Raw genomic sequence first — 16,637 nt, 5'->3', positions numbered from 1 at the left:
CCCAAGTTCGTTTCCCGCTCACGGCCAACACCGGTGACGATTATCTAGGTCCACTCAGCCTTAAATGAGTATCTGATACGGTACGTGAATATCGCCACGAGGGAGATAAAGGCGGACGGGTGTGGTGCTAGCCACTCTTCCCCTCGTGTGCGTTACTGGCCTTCACAAGTGCTCGCTAACAACACTTTCCACAATATTTAAGGCTATACGGGAGCTCTTTATCACTATATATGTGTATATGAATGCGTGTATAAATGTACTGTATACGATGTGTATGTATCCAGTGCTTAATTGTTATGGAGAGGTGTACTTTACACTCTAGTGGTAGTGCCTTACGCCAATATAAACTTACTCTAAGCCAGTCGAGCAGCGTTCAGTAGAATATCGAGTGGGAATATAAGTCCTGCATGCCGTGCCGGATTATCTTAGGAGCATACGTAGCGACATATGCACTTTCAAGGGCCCCGCGCTAAATGCTTTCAGTGATGCTGCACTTGCTCTATGACTATAGTACTATAACGCTTTCAACTTTTACGAACGACTGACTGGGTGTTTAAGGTTAGCGATTTGGCGTATTATCTGGCTGTATAGCGAATGAAAACATGCAATTACTTTATTGTGCGAGTAGAAAATTCGTGTTTTAATATTTACGTGTTTTTATTTATTTTAGGGCCCCTTTATAACATCTGTTACAGGCCCCCTCACCTAGCTCCATCCGGCACTGCCCTACAGTGAGTGCGCGTGCGTTCTGGGCTGAACGAGGAGCTCGCTAGAAGGCAGTTAACTCGATTCGCTGAACCGATTGCAACTTCTGAAGAGCGGGGTCGATCATCGCTCCGAAACCGAGCCCCATGCGCTCCGTGTGTGGTGGTTACGATATTGGCAAAGGGAAGACAGAGCGAAAGCTGCTGTTAGGGGGCCATCCATTGAGTAGGTACGCAAACATCTGTCGAAACTTGACCCCTACCCCGCTCCCTGTAGGCACGCCGACTTTTTACACCCCCCCCCCACCTGCGTACGTACACTTGACGCACCCCCCCCCCCCACCTGCGTACGTACACTTGACGCACCCCCCCCCCGAATCCTATAGAACGGCCGATGTTTAATCTACGCAGAAACGATCAAGGATTAATAATATGAACGTGCTTAAGCAAACATATATAGTCCACCGCCGGATTATCTAACTCATTTGAAGGCCAATGTAGACACATTATTATTGAGGTTTCACCCCCCCCCCCCCGTTCCCTATGCGTACGTACATTGTCAGTAGACCCCACATACGCAAGCGTACGCGTTTGGGTCACCGCCCACATCCCCCCTCCACGCGTACGGACTAAATGGATGTCCCCTAAGCGAGATCGCCTCTGCGTGGTCAAATCAAGGACGTCGTTATCCAGCGCTGCGCAGCGCGGCGGGGCAATGGTTTATCGCTGACTGCGCTTCGTCGCATCGGCCGATGTCGTCGATGTGCTGAGCGGCAGCAGAGGCGGCTCGTCATGTCACTTCGATGCGGTTGAGGCAGATGCCTGCGTCCGGGGCAAGCGGAGTGATCGCCGCGCCTGCTGTGAACCCCGCCAGGCGAGCCGAGTTTGACTGCTGGCGATTTGAGATCTCAACCGCCGCTCGGTTTCTCACGAATCGCCTTACACCAACCAACTAACCAACCCCGCACCGACCAGCCTGGTGAAGTACGGTCAAATGACCCGCAAGTTAAAGTCAGCATCACGTTCCCTCTCGGGCTGTGAGGCTAATTTAACGCGTTGTAGGCTTTCGCGAACAATATCATCCATAATAAAGGTTTTTTTGGGTTAGTTCGCGTAAATATATTAATGTGTTGTGGAAACCCGCCACCACCCGACACAGCTAACTAGTAAGGGTTGTCACGTAAGAGTGCACCACATCTACGCCTCTATATAAGGAACGAAACAGGTGGACTTCTCCACAAATCTGGCTGTCGCCTGATGAAGCTAGTTCTAATTACTGGCGAAACGTCGTACTCGGATTGTAAATGTTGTGGCTTGGCTCTCCAACACACCCGTGTGCTGTACTAGTGACGAATTTGCCACGTTCTGTTCACGTGACAACCCTTACTAGTTGGCTGTGTCGGGTGGTGGCGGCTTTCCACGACACATTTATATATTTACGCGATCTAACCCAAACTAAACCTCTATTGTGGCAGTGAGGCTAAGTTTTGTAACGTTATAAAGGCGCGGCCCCGCAATCGCTCGCTGATGCCACTGCTGGTGGAAGGATCTCGACCAGAGAGAGCCCTCGAGGGTAGCGTGGCCGACGTTTGGCGTCGCTGCTCAGACTTCTTGGGGCAGGTGCGGGTACCCACGTCTTCACCCCACCAATCTAACGGTGCTGCACACATTTACGTTGCTAAGGGGTGGACAGAGGCAACGGCGGGTTGAAATTGACTAAACACGTTGACGAAACACCGTCGTTGTTTTTGTTGTTGTTGTTTTTGAAACTACCACGCCGGGAGATGGAATGGAATCGGCGATACTCTGAACGTAACGATGGTACAACCCTGCAATTGGTTAAAGGCGCAAGCCTGCAGTTGCTTGCTCGTGACGCTGCTGCCGGAAGAACCCGAAAGAGAGACCCTCTATGACTATGCCATGCATTGTAATTCAGACTGTGTGTCCTGTGTTTGAGCACGAGTAGGGGCTGCACGTGTTTGTGTGTGTGTGGGAAGCGGTCGCGTTACGCTTAGCCCGCCGCACTACGAACCTGATTTTCCTGATTCCGGCTCACGGCCAACACCAGTGACGATTATCTGAACCGGTCCTGGGACTCGCGTAGGTCGACTCAGCCTCAAATGAGCACCTGGTGCAATGTGTAAACATCGCCATTGGGAGTCAAAGGCGTTCGGGCGTGGTGTTAGCCACCCACCCCCTCGTGTGCCGTGCCGGCCTTCATATGTGCTCGCTAACAGCACTTGCCCCAGCAGTATGTTACAGGCTACACGGGGGATCTGTGTCTCTGCGTATTCGCTGGAGCTGTCACATCATTAAAAAACAAAATAACTTTCTTTGCCCCACGTTCACTGCCGTGGCTACGAATACCATAACGACGACGCCGGTGAGAGAGAGAGGGGAGGGGAGAGGGTAGGGAGAGAGCATTGTTACGGAGAGGCTCAAACCTTCCCCTCTCACAAGGCGCGCCGCTCTAATGCCTCCCGTCACGAAGGGATATTATAGCGCAACAGTTAGAGTCCTTTGGATGTATCGAGTTGCAAAGAGCGACGTTTGGCTGAAGTAATGAAAATTGCGTGCGTTTCTCTCGCAATAGGGCAGCCTTGAATGCACGCGTTTGTGTGTGTGTGTGCGTGTGTGGAGCGGCGGTGCTCGCTAACAGCACTTGCCCCAACGCTATATTTAGACTATACGGGGGATGTTTGTCTTTGGAGCGATGGCGTATCGGTTAGCGCACTGCGCAAAGAATCCGGCAGACCGGGGTTCGATTCCCGCTCGCGGCCAACGCCAGTGACGACGAACATCTCTCCCTTCGATTATCACAGTTGGATAGTACGGTGCGAAAGAAGTTCAACATACATACCACTGAACCGCTTGTACACCGTACCGGCTTTACTAGATGTTTCACAATCGCACTTGCACCTACAGACTGTACGGGTAGAGAGGGATCTTTGCCTTCGCTTTTGGAGCGCGTGCGAGTTCGGAGTGTGTCCCATTTCAATCAAGTCGTGGGCTCACCACTGTGACTCTCAACTCAGAAGGTGGCCCTGAAGCGGTGTTGGAAATTCGACATTCGTATGGCGGTGCAGTTGGTTCCTCTGTAGGGACGAACACTGTTGACTCCCCATGCAGTAGTGATCATGTTATCGACCTCGGAGCGATGAGAGGCTGAGTCGAACTCCAAACGGGATTTCAACTTGAGCGGTCTAAACAGTAGCGGCCCCTAACCGGAACGTATTGCGATAGGCACTTGCAAACAGAACTCCAATCTCAAGTCCACATTGCGTGCTATGAAGACAAAGTTACATATCTACACACACACACGCACATCTATAATCTATCATGTGTGTGTGTGTGTATGTAGGTACTTAGGCACGCCGCTAGAAGGGATGGAGGATCTCGTGTGCGGGAGCTGGAGATGACTGGGCCATCAGAGTCAGAAGATGTATTGACACTGGAGGAATCCGATGAGCTTCATAGCTCTTTTTCACGGATGTCCTGTAGCATCGCGTGACCGAGGGATGGCGACTGCTTAGGGAAGCCTTCATCCAGCAGTGGGTAGATCACGGATGATGAAGATGAATATCATGATATGCTCTTTTAAATGTAAATATGAATGTATGCGTACAATGTATACAGTACTGCATATAGGCGTTATAATACACAGAATTAGACTTCAAATAACCTACAAATATGTATCCCCTGAAAGTCTGTGTACTCACATCACGTGCGGTGTTACAGCAAGTGCGAACCTTCTGGTCACAATAACTTACGTTTAAGTATTCCACATTTTAAGTACTGTATTACACATTTCATACAAATAGTGCAAGTTGTTTTCTGTGTTCTTGGGTCATATTATTTGCTCGTTTTCCGAACGTACATCTGTAGCAACAACAACAACAACCCACAACTACGGGCAATCACGACTTAAAAGCTAAATCCAAACTATTTTTAGTATTTTACCAGGTAAGGCCGACTGAGCTACGTCGCTTTTTTTTAAGAAGCGACCTGGCCACACGTGATAGCTTAACGAAGTGGCTTATCGTGTCGATTCTAAATGTGGAGGGAAAACCCGGAGGACCCGGAGAAAAATCCACGCGTCCACGGGCAGAGTGACGCGCACACTCCAAATAGATAGCAGCCGTGAGGGTTCTAGGATCGAACCCACGGACCTTCTGTATACCAGGCGAGGGTGTTCCCATCTCGCCACCGCGGTGCCCTCATTCACCAGCCGTGGCTCCCTTTGCCATGCCCATTGTCTGCACTGCCACATAACCCTTGCGAGGTTTTCCATGTCACCATGAAGCGACCGTGAGCCCGTGAACGTTCGAAATGAAATCGAACATTTGGGTGATGCTGCTACTGCTGCTGCTGCGTTTGTAGTTAACAATTTAAAAACGCAACAACGTGTGTGTCAGTGCCATTGACGAATCCACCGCGTGCCTCGTGTTTGTTGAATTTTGTTTAATCGAGCTGCGAGTGAGTGCTTTTAGAAGCGAGACAGAGAGTCAGTTCGTCCGGCCGGACACGACAAGGCCCTTGTATATCCACGTGAACTCTCGCCGTCTTTCAGTGCCGAGAAGTTAACGCAGCTTCAGCAAATGAAGGTCCCGGCTCGCTTCTGCCCGTGTCATATGGATCGCATTATAGGCGACCATAGCAAAGCTGTGTCAGTCTCACGCAGGCAACGGGGATTAGTAATGATGGGGGCGGGGGGGGGGGCGTAACAATATAGTCGCTTACAACACAAAAGGCTTCATGCGCTTAGTATTTCATTGCCTTGTGTTATGACGCACGGATGAAAGTACCGCAATGTTTATCAAGACCGCATATAAACGCACACACACACACGCGCACACACACACGCACGCACACACACACACGCACACACACACACACGCACACACGCACCCACACACACGCACACGCACACACGCACACACACGCACACACGCGCAACTTGTTATGAGATTGATTTATGAATGTGCCTGCACACTCTGGCGAAGCGGTATGAACCTGGCGACCTGCGTTTGATTCCAAGCCACGGCCCACATCGTTGGTGAGTGGTGTCTGAACGAGTCGCGCTCATCACAACCTCCTGTCCCTCCGCCCCTTGCATCAACCCCTACGGAGTATGGTGATGAAGTATTGAGCCAAACGCCCCCGTGACTGGCGCGATATGATACGAGGCCTTTATCCAGCAGTGGATTGACAAAGCGTTGCGATTTATTGGGAGTGTACGTATTACACATAGTACTCAACAAAAGTCCACATCATGTTGTTAAGAGCCATATGCGTTGTGCTTTGATGGTTGATTGTGTTAAATCATTCCATTCAGATTTACAACGATGAGAAAACTGCCAATCTCAATGTGCATAGTTTACACAATTAGTTCAGGACATCCGTATTATGACAATAACACTTATACCATGTCAAGTAGTTGTCAAATAATACATTTGGTCTCTTGGCATCAACTGAAATTATCCAGTGAGCAATATGTATGTTGTGATGTTATTATACGTGAATGGAAAACACTTGTTTGTGAGATATGCGGGATATCTGTTTCTGTTCTGTGTATGAATCCATGGGGAGCGTTGGAACATTGGTTAGCACATTGCGCTATGAACCCGGCGTCCCGAGTTCAATTCTCCGACGCGGCTAACATCAGAGTTCTCCCCCCCCCCTTATACAAATATAAAGATCCCCCGTAAAGATTTAACTGATTTTCGGGGCAAGTGCTATTAGCGAGCACCTATGAAGGCCGGCACCGCACACGAGAGGGTCGGTGAGCAGCATCACGCCCGGCCGCCTTTGTCTCCCCGGTGGCGAAGTTTACACATCGCACCAAGCATTAATTTAAGGCTTAGTCGACCTAAGGGATGCCCTGGACCGGTTCAGATATTCCTCACCGATGTTAGCCGTGAGCGGGTATCGAGAACTCGGGTCGCTGGATTCGTGACGCAGCCCGCTAGCCACGACACTACCGTTCCCCGTGCACACACTTCGTCATCAATACTCATTTACCAGCGCGGCCAAGTCAAGTGAAACATCCCCCTTCACCGACACGGCGTGGCGTGGGCGTGGCTGTTCGGTCGCAATCAATGATCAATCAAAGTTCAATCAAGTTTCAATCAAGGTTTAATCAAGGTTTAATCAACGTTTGATCAAGGTTCGATTAAGGTTTGATCAAGGTTTGATCAAGTTTTAATCAAGGTTTGATCAAGGTTCCATCAAGCTTTAATCAAGGTTTGATCAAGGTTTAATCAAGATTGATCAAGATTTAATCAAGGTTTGATCAAGGTTCCATCAAGCTTTAATCAAGGTTTGATCAAGGTTCGATCAAGGTTTAATCAAGATTGATCAAGATTTTAATCAAGGTTAGATCAAGGTTCGATTAAGGTTTGATCAAGGTTTGATCAAGGTTTAATCAAGTTTCAATCAAGGTTCCATCAAGTTTAATCAAGGTTTGATCAAGGTTCGATTAAGGTTTGATCAAGGTTTAATCAAGGTTTAATCAACGTTTGATCAAGGTTCGATTAAGGTTTGATCAAGGTTTGATCAAGTTTTAATCAAGGATTGATCAAGGTTCCATCAAGCTTTAATCAAGGTTTGATCAAGGTTCGATTAAGGTTTAATTAAAATTCGATCAAGGTTTAATCATAGTTTAATCAAGGTTTAATCAAAGTTCAATCAAGGTTCCATCAAGATTTAATCAAGATTCGATCAAGGTTTAATCAAGGTGTGATCAAGGTTCGATTAAGTTTTAATCAAGATTTGATCAAGGTTTGATCAAGGTTTAATCAAGATGTGATCAAGGTTCGATTAAGTTTTAATCAAGGTTTGATCAAGTTTTAATCAAGGTTTGATCAAGTTCAATCAAGGTTCAATCAAGCATCGATCAATATTTTGATCAAGGTGTATAGCCACCACAAGCTGGATCACACGGCGCGTCCGTGACGTGAGCTTCACAATGCAGAGCGAGCGTGCGGCTTGTGATCTGTCGCTCGCTCTCTGTGGACATGCCGAGTGACAGCGAGACGAGGGGACCACCACTTTGCACGCCACCACGCTAAACTCACCCTACATCTCGACGTGCGCGTATCTTAAAGGAGGCCGGTCCTGGGCCCTCTCCTAGGTCGACTCAGCCTCAAATGAGTACTTGGTGCGGTGTGTAAACATTGCCACTGGGGAGACAAAGGCGGCCGGGCGTGGTGCTGGCCATCCACCCCAACGTGTGCCGTACCGGCCTTCATAGATGCTCGCTAACAGCACTCGGCCCCAAACAGTCCGTCTTTGCTATGAGACACACAGGCTCATGATTATTTTGTCTTGCGAATAAAATAATTTCGTGTCAAACCACCCATTGCCAATAGACACATCTCGCAGTTCACCAGCATTTGTTCAGGCACGGCATGACTGCTGATGAGGCAGAGAATGTCGAAACCGATTCAGAGCCACATCGATTGTTATTGAAGCAACGCTGTTGAAATGACGCACTCACAGAATGGCGTTTGGCTGACGGGAAGTATTACAATTTAGCTTTCATATTTGTGTGTGTGGAGGGACATACATATGAAGGAGATCGATTATAGATTATAGAGTATCTTCTTATTCGTGTTGTTACTTCGATTCTCCGCAAACATGGAGATCCATTTACAGATACCCCACTGATTTCGAATGGCCCTCTCGATATCATTTAAACAGCTGGTTAGATGTCGTACATAAAGCGATGGTTCCGCGTCTTACGGAGGAGAGAGTCAGCATGCATCTGACGCGTACTGCGGTGTGCGGAAGACGTGCGAAAAGGCGTTTTAACGCAATGTAGTTGTCTCCGCAATGTCTCCGTGTTGTTTTAGTGGGGTATCTAGAAATGGATCACCCCGTACTTGCTCCCGTATGCCCGACTGGCAGCAGGACCGTGAACGTTCTCGCGAACTCTTGAGTCGTGGTATAATATATATTAACATTTAACGTAGATTAAGGTGCCATGGTGAACTATATATACACTTCATACTTGTGGTAACGTATTGCATGGGGGGGGGGGGTGCTCAGACACTGTGCATTTAAATTAACATTTAAAAATAATATTGCTTTTTAATCGATCAGCCTATGGTAACGGCTATCCGCAGAAGACGTGCAGCGTTGGACCAACGTTGGCCCGACGTTGGTACAATCCAACATTCCACGACGTTTCACTGGGTTCCGGACCCGATTTGGCGAGCGGTCAAAACGTTGTGAGAATCGCAATAACCGCAACTCCGCATTCACGACGGCAGGCTGTGTGCAAGTCGAAGCAGCCGTCGTTGTGTCATATGCTGAGCAATCACCACGCGTCGCAATGCTCTCATCAAGCGTGCGGTGAACGGCCGCTATGGAAGTGGGACATTCAAACCGCGTCGAGTGATGGGTCACGCACTTTTATTCTGCGATCAGTACTTTAAATAATACAAAAACGGTGTTTGGCAATTCTTGCACACTTAGCGCATGTGTCAATTCGGTGCGTATCCAGCAGACGTCGCGTAAAAACGCGTCTAGGCTATTGATACTACAGTGCTGTATCACAGACATCGACTAAGGCTTCAAATCATATACCGTATAGAGCTTCATTATACAACACATAGCAATCGGTGTGTAGCGTCGTAGCTTATATAAAAAAAAAACTAAGATCACTCTCAGGTTAAGTGTGAGTCAAGCACAAGATCCTCACGTGAACGAAAAACTCCACCACCGTATGATGTATCCATCCATGTATTATTTAAAACACACACGCACGCACGAGAGCTGTAAAAAAAATGTTAATGCAAAAGTTGAATTCATAGCCGCTCATATCTTAGTTCAATTCATATTCCGCGTCCATCCCAACAACCCTTAACCGCACAAATTATACACGCACGGATGAGCAGCGAACATCTAATTCATATTTAATACAAAAAAATGATGTTTCTCCCCCTCGATCAGACTGTTGGGGCCAAGGGCTGTTAGCCAGCAGCGACTGCAGGCCGGCACGGCGCACGAGGGGGTTTGGGTGGCCAGCACCACACCGACACACACATGACAAAGATCAAAGATCCCCCGTATAGCCTTAACAGACTGTAGGGGCAAGTGCTGTTAGCGAGCACCTATGAAGGCCGGAACGGTACACGAGGGGGTGGGTGGCCAGCACCACGCCCGACCGCCTTTGTCTCCCCAGTGGCGATATTTACACACCGCACCGGGTACTCATTTCAGGTTGTATCGACCTAGGGGAGGCCCAGGACCGGTTCAGATAATCGTCACTGGTGTTGGCCGTGAGCGGGAATCGAACTCGGGTCGCCAGGTTCATAGCGCTGTGCGCTAACCGCTACACCACCGCTCCCCCCACACATGAACACACAACACATCAGCTCCCTCCCGTAACCATACGTGTTGCTGTGTAAAGTGCCACTCGCGAGCACACACAGAGAGATTCCGCCACGGCCAGCGCCACACCCGGCCACCTTTATCTCCCCAGTGCCGCTGTGCATGGAGGATCGATCCACGCCCTGCTTGGTACGCGACTGTTCTTTCACTTATCTGTGGCCGGGGATCGAACTCAGCTCGCCGGCTTCCGGGCGCAGTGCGCGAGACCCCACTGCGTCGTCTGAACGACAGAGCGAGTCAATCTCAGCACCTCCGATTAGCACGTGTTTGGCCACGTCTTCGTACGGTGCGAAAGAGGTTCTACGTACACACATACACACGGCGGCGTGGGTATCAAACGGTGGCGCGATGGTGAGCGCACTGCTCTTATCGGAATGTCTATTTATACTGGAGGAGGAATCCGATGAGCTATGAAGCTCTTTTCCCCCAGACGTCCAGTATGAACACGGCGAGCTGAGTTCGATTACCGGCACAGGCAACACATTAACAACATCGAGTCACGTAACGACCCGATTCCTCTGGGGGATGGGGGTTCAATGTCACCAACCAATCGACCCCGCACCGATGAGTTGTGGTCATAACCAACTCGGTGTCGGGGGGGGGGCCTTCATCCAGCAGTGGATTAAGCAAGGGCCGCAGTGATGAACTCGTTCTTAGCAGGAGTGTTTTCGCGAGGTGCACCGCTAGTCGGTGCTCTGTGTGCGTGCGCTCACGGCACTTGCCCCACCGGTCTGTGCGAGGGCTTATAGAGGTCTTGGCTGTGCGTGTCGCAGGCTCTGCCATGTGATCGAGTCACACGCGCACATCGCTGTGAGTGCCGTCACACATCACGTAAACACAAGCTCAGCGCGTGTGCCAGCAACGCTGCCTTGAAATGAAATAGAACGATCATTGTGTGCTGCGAAGAAGGGCTATTTACCCGAAACGTTGCGTGTTAAAAACGGTGTATATATCTTTGTTTCTTTGACGAATGCGTTCAGTTGTTATTTGTGCACCACTGCCAACCCAGCAAGCTACATCACCACCAAATAATGTGTACGAGTAGCAGTGTGTGGGTGGAAGCCAACTGTGGTTACCGTCTGGATCGACTCTACCCCGGCCACGGGAATGTGTAATTTCCACCACTGGCTCAAGGGCAGATAAGCACCGCCTCAGTGCTCAATTGAGCATGAAAACACTGACTTTTGGAAGCTGTATGCATTAAAACCAAACGTATGCACACACATTGTTGCATTATGCAGCCAACGTGAAAATAACGCGCTTAACAATGCTCCTGACTAATGCCGTTTTCTTCGGACCATCAGACGCACCGGAAAGTAAGACGCACCCCACGGTGTCAATACAATTATACAAATCGGGTCACACACGCACCTACACACCGGATGAAAAGACGCACATCTTATTTTTTTATTTGAAATAAATGTATGCAAATCTGGCCATACACACCCCTACCGGATTATAAGACGCACACCTTATTGCTGTTTCTTCGATAGAAAAGTATGGAAATCTGGCCACACACGTCCGCACACGCCCCTACCGGATTATGAGACGCACCCCCGACTTTCGCTGTAAAATGCGGAAGAACATGTGCGTCCTATAATCTGCAGAATACTGTAAGTACATGCCAGGTACAGGAGGGTGGAGAGGAGTCAGTGCCGTTGTTATGATCGCGGCCACCTGAGTTCGATCCCCGGCCACGGCGAACGCCAACTGGAGGTGTTGATGGTTGGGCTGAATGCACCCTTAAACAAGCCGCATTGACCAGCGTGGTGAAGTATGGTCAACCCCCGTGACTGAAAACCCCGAGCGGTGGTGGGGGGCGGAGCAGAGAAGCCTCCAACCAGCAGGATTGTTCTCTGCATAAGGTTCATTGCCCGAAACGTCGCCTATTTGTATATATATTTTTTTAATTGAGAGCAGCGTTATTGACGAACGTAGTATATTGAGTTTTTCGTTATGTGTGCCTATGCACCACTGTCAATATAGTGTCACAAAACAATTCATAATAAAGATTTTTTTTTTGGGTTAAATCGCGTGATTTATAAATGTGTCGTAACCCTCCACCACCCGACACGGCCAAACAGTAAAAAATGCGTCCCGTTTACAAAAGACAAATAGTTCACTACTTTAGCCCACCGTTGTGTTGAAGAGTGAATCAACATCATTTAAACATTTTAATACGACGTTTCGCTGGTAATTACGAAACAAGTTGAATCTAGCAGTTGATAGAGCACCGCCTGTACGCTTGCAACTGCAGATACCATTGATCGCAACACGTGGACACACAAACAACGCCACCCCCCACCCACCCACCCACGTGTAGGCGCAAGTGCCGTTAGCGAGCAACTCTGAAGCCTGGCACGGCACACACGGGCGGAGGAATGGGTGGGTAACACCACGCCCGACCGCCTTTGTCTCTCCCGGTGTGTAATGCCCCGCACATCGCGATCTTCGACGCCGAAGAACCGTGTTCGGATGATCGTCACTGATGGCGATTGGAGCGGTGGGAGAGAGGGGATTGAACTCGGGGTTGGCACGGTTCGGAGCGCAGCGCGCGCCAACCGCTTGCCACTACCGATCCCCACGTTGGTCACGGAATTCGCGTTGGACTTCTTTCGCACCGTACGTGGCCGATCGTACTCATCGGACGTGTGGGTAGAAGGGCAACAAAACTAAACGCACGCAAAAAAAGGCCGCTCTCGAGAATTGCGTTTTCAATGTTCATTTTTTTAAGGCGCTCAGTCCAAACAACACACGCACAGCAAATACAAAGACACCCCGTATAGCCTGAACAGACTGTTGGGGCAAGGGCTGTTAGCGACCACCTATTGAGGCCGAAACGACACACGAGGGGGTGGGTGGCTAGCACCACGCCCGGCCGCCTTTGTCTCCCAAGTGGTGATGTTTTTAAACATCGCCCAGGGGATGCGCAGAACCGGTTCAGAGAATCGTCACTGGTGTTGGCCGTGAGCGGGAATCGAACTCGGGTCGCCGGGTTCGGAGCGCTCCAACCGCTGCACTACATTCACGATGTATGTTGAACTTCTTTCGCACCGTACATAGCCGACCGTGATAACCGGAGGTGCGGGAGAAGGACGGCAAACTAGACACACACACAGGCGGTTCTGAAGAAATGAGTTTGTCAATGTTGGTCTAAAAGTGCTCAGTAAATAGAACTCACGCACAGCACACGTCTCCCACGTGCGTACAGACACACCACACACACACACACCACACACACCACACACACACCACACACACACCACACACACACACATAACACCCACCACACACACGCCACACACACACACATAACACCCACCACACACACACACCACACACACACCACACACACCACACACACACACCACACACACACACCACACACACACACCACACACACACACCACACACACCCCACACACACACACCACACACACCACACACACCACACACACCACACACACACCACACACACACACCACACACACACACATAACACCCACCACACACACACCACACACACACACATAACACCCACCACACACACACACCACACACACACCACACACACCACACACACACACCACACACACACACCACACACACCCCACACACACACCCCACACACACCACACACACCACACACACACCACACACACACACCACACACACACTACACACACACTACACACACACACACACGACACACACCACACACACACACCACACACACACTACACACACACCACACACACCACACACACACACACCACACACACGCACCACACACACCACACACACACACTACACACACACCACACACACCAAACACACCACACACACACACCACACACACCACACACACACACGACACACACACATAACCCCCACCACACACACACACCACACACACACACTACACACACACCACACACACCAAACACACCACACACACCCAACACACACCACACACACACACACGACACACACACATCACACCCACCACACACACACCACACACACACACACTACACACACCACACACACACCACACACACACACCACACACACCACACACACACCACACACACCACACACACACACGACACACACACATAACACCCACCACACACACACCACACACACACACATAACACCCACCACACACACACCACACACACACACTACACACACACCAAACACACCACACACACACCCAACACACACCACACACACACACGACACACACACATCACACCCACCACACACACACCACACACACACACACACTACACACACCACACACACACCACACACACCACACACCACACACACACCACACACACACACCACACACACCACACACACACCACACACACCACACACACACACGACACACACACATAACACCCACCACACACACACCACACACACCAAACACACCACACACACACACACCCAACACACACCACACACACACACACGACACACACACATCACACCCACCACACACACACCACACACACACACACACTACACACACTACACACACCACACACCACACACACACACACCACACACACACACACCACACACACACACCACACACACCACACACACACCACACACACCACACACACACACGACACACACACATAACACCCACCACACACACACCACACACACACACTACACACACACCACACACACCAAACACACCACACACACACCCAACACACACCACACACACACACACGACACACACACATCACACCCACCACACACACACCACACACACACACTACACACACCACACACACACCACACACACCACACACACCACACACACGCGACACACACCACACACACACCACACACACACACACACACCACACACACACACACACCACACATACACCACACACACACACACACCACACACACACACCACACACACACATCACACCCACCACTCCACACACACACACCATACACACATCAGACACAACACACACCACACCACACACCACACACACACCACACACACACACCACACATACACACACCACACACACCACACATGCACCACACACACATACACCACACACACACACACCACACACACACATCACACCCACAACACACAAACACCACACACACCACACACACACCACAACACACAAACACCACACACACACAACACACACACCACACACACCACACACACACCACACATACACACCACACACACACACCACACACACATCACACCCCACACACACACAACACACACACACACCACACACACCACAACACACACACTACACCCAAACCACACCACACACACACACCCCACACACACCAAACACACATCACACACACGACACACACACACGACACACACATCACACACACACACCACACACACCACACACACACACCACACACAGCCAGCACACACACACCACACACACACACCACACACACCACACACACCACACACACCACACACCCCCAGCACACACACACCACACACACCACACACAGACCACACACACACCACAACACACACACACACCACACATACACACACCAAACACACACACCACTCCACACACACACCACACACACACCCCACACACACCACATACACACACACCACCCACACAGCACACCCCCCACACACACACAACACACACACAGCACACCCCACACACACACACAACACACACACACCCACCACACACACACCACACACACACACTACACACACCCAGCACACACACCAAACACACCACACACACACCACACACACACACCACACACACCCCACACACACACACACCACACACACACGCTGGGTGTAACAACGCGACGGCGGACACAGCACGAACCGCGCCACCGCCACCACCACCACCACCCACCTTGGGCCACATTCGCTCCGGGGAACTTGGCGTGTGTGCGCTGCTTGCTGGCCAAGGCTGCCCGCCCCGCTCCGCACTTGCCCGCCGAGACCCGAGCAGCAGCAGCAGCATCAGCAGCGACGACGGCGGCGGCGGCGGGCTGCTTGCTCCGAACGCGTGGAGGAGCTTCACACCCAGACCCCTCGCGGTTGCATGGAACTTGGCGTGCGAGCTTTGTTGCCGTCTGCTGCAGATCAGGGCCTTTGGTGCGTGGCGCGTGTTATTATGCTGCGTTGTTACTGGTGCACGGCACATATATGGGCATGTGAATGCGTGCATTGGTCCCGCGGTGAGTACATGTTAAAGTCACTTTAAATACGATATTCTTAACAGACGCGTGCATTGGATGCAGAAACGCAGACACACACACACAGCCCACGCTCGCTCCCTATCCGTGTCCTACACGCACATATGTATATGTTAATTAATGAGCCTGGCAGTAAGTCAAACTGTGAGTTGAGTCACTTTTACTTGAGACAGAGACCGATGGTTACATTGGGTGCACGCGCACGCACGCGCTCGCTCCCTTATCCGTGACCTCCCGCACACGGCGGCAGTCAGCGTGTACGTG

This window comes from Lampetra planeri, chromosome 8 (genome assembly GCF_965212315.1).
Source record: "Lampetra planeri chromosome 8, kcLamPlan1.2.h2, whole genome shotgun sequence".
Classification (NCBI taxonomy): domain Eukaryota; kingdom Metazoa; phylum Chordata; class Hyperoartia; order Petromyzontiformes; family Petromyzontidae; genus Lampetra; species Lampetra planeri.
Note: the sequence above shows the minus strand (reverse complement) of the source record.